The sequence below is a fragment of the Octopus bimaculoides genome, chromosome 3 (assembly GCF_001194135.2).
Source record: "Octopus bimaculoides isolate UCB-OBI-ISO-001 chromosome 3, ASM119413v2, whole genome shotgun sequence".
In the NCBI taxonomy this organism is placed as follows: domain Eukaryota; kingdom Metazoa; phylum Mollusca; class Cephalopoda; order Octopoda; family Octopodidae; genus Octopus; species Octopus bimaculoides.
Genome location: NC_068983.1, coordinates 123,065,385 through 123,066,231, shown reverse-complemented (window position 1 = coordinate 123,066,231; position 847 = coordinate 123,065,385). Strand labels below are relative to the sequence as shown.

Here is an 847-nt window from a genome sequence, read left to right as displayed (position 1 = left end):
TGTGTGTGTGTGTGTTTGTGCGTGTACGCTCTTTACTCTTTTACGCTTTTACTTGTTTCAGTCATTTGACTGCGGCCATGCTGGAGCACTGCCTTTAGTCGGCCCGAGGCTATACTAGAAGACACTTGCCCAAGGTGCTACGCAGTGGGACTGATCCCGGAACCAGGAACCATGTGGTTGGTAAGCAAGCTACTTACCACACAGCCACTCTTGCACCTATGTGTGTATATATATATATAGGTTCAGGCATGGCTGTGTGGTAAGAAGCTTGCTTCCCAACCACATGGTTCCGGGTTTAGTCTCACTGTGTGGTACCTTCGGCAAGTCTCTTTTACCAAAGTGTCTTCGATCAAAGCCTTGTCAGTGGATTTGGTAAACAGAAACTGAAAGAAGCTCGTCGTATGTATATATATATTTATGTGTATGCCTTTGTGTCTGTGTTTGTCCACCCACCATCGCTTGACAACCATGCTGGTGTGTCTATGTCCCCGTAAACTAGCGGTTCGGCAAAAGAAAGCGATTGAATAAGTACTAGGCTTACAAAGTATAAGTCCAGGAATCGATTTCTTCGACTAAAGATGGTCTGCAGCATGGCCGCAGTCAAATGAGTGAAACGTGTAAAAGAGTAATATATATATATATATATAAATAATACATTTCTAAATCTCTCAAAGAGATTTATGCAGTAGTGATACGATAAAGTAGTTGTATGCTGTCAACTTAATGTGACAGTCCCATGAAGGGAATAATACTACTACTATTTAGAAATGTATTATTTCTATTTTTGAAATCAGTGAATGTATTTCACAAGAAATATTAGAAATATATATATATATATATATATATA

General features: G+C 39.4%; 1 protein-coding gene across 1 annotated transcript in view; it reads left to right on the top strand.

The window, feature by feature from the left end:
* LOC106871853 (sulfotransferase 1E1) overlaps positions 1-847 on the top strand; it is a 15,870-nt gene that overhangs the window by 1,093 nt on the left and 13,930 nt on the right. The gene's annotated exons all lie outside the window — the stretch shown is intronic.